This window comes from Solanum pennellii, chromosome 12, assembly GCF_001406875.1.
Source record: "Solanum pennellii chromosome 12, SPENNV200".
Classification (NCBI taxonomy): domain Eukaryota; kingdom Viridiplantae; phylum Streptophyta; class Magnoliopsida; order Solanales; family Solanaceae; genus Solanum; species Solanum pennellii.
The window spans coordinates 57,465,035-57,465,504 of NC_028648.1; positions in this window are offsets into that span (position 1 = coordinate 57,465,035).

The window sequence follows — 470 nt, forward strand, 5'->3', positions numbered from 1 at the left end:
TAAATTTAAAGCTAAGTGTCAACACTAGATGGACACAAATTGATTTTCAAAGAAAATCAATTTTGTCATCAATAGGATCAACTAGTGTTGGTACTTATGCTTAAACAATATATTATTTCTAAATTTAAAGGTAAGTGTCAACACTAGATGGACACAAATTGATTTTCAAGGAAAATCAATTTTGTCATCAATAGGATCAACTAGTGTTGGTACTTAAGCTTAACAAACAAATTTTTCAGTAATTGGAGCAACTTGAAAGCCATATCTCAAATTCATAAATACAAATGTTAACTTCAAACTCAAGAACACAAAAAGGGGCAGTACAAGAATGTGGAATCAATTGAAAACCAACAACAGAGCCGGAACCATCTCTCTCAGGACCCAAAAGAAGCCCTTCAACACTTTCTTATTTTCAGCAATTGATGAACCATCTGAAACTAAACTTGTAACACACAAAGATTGAACCTTTC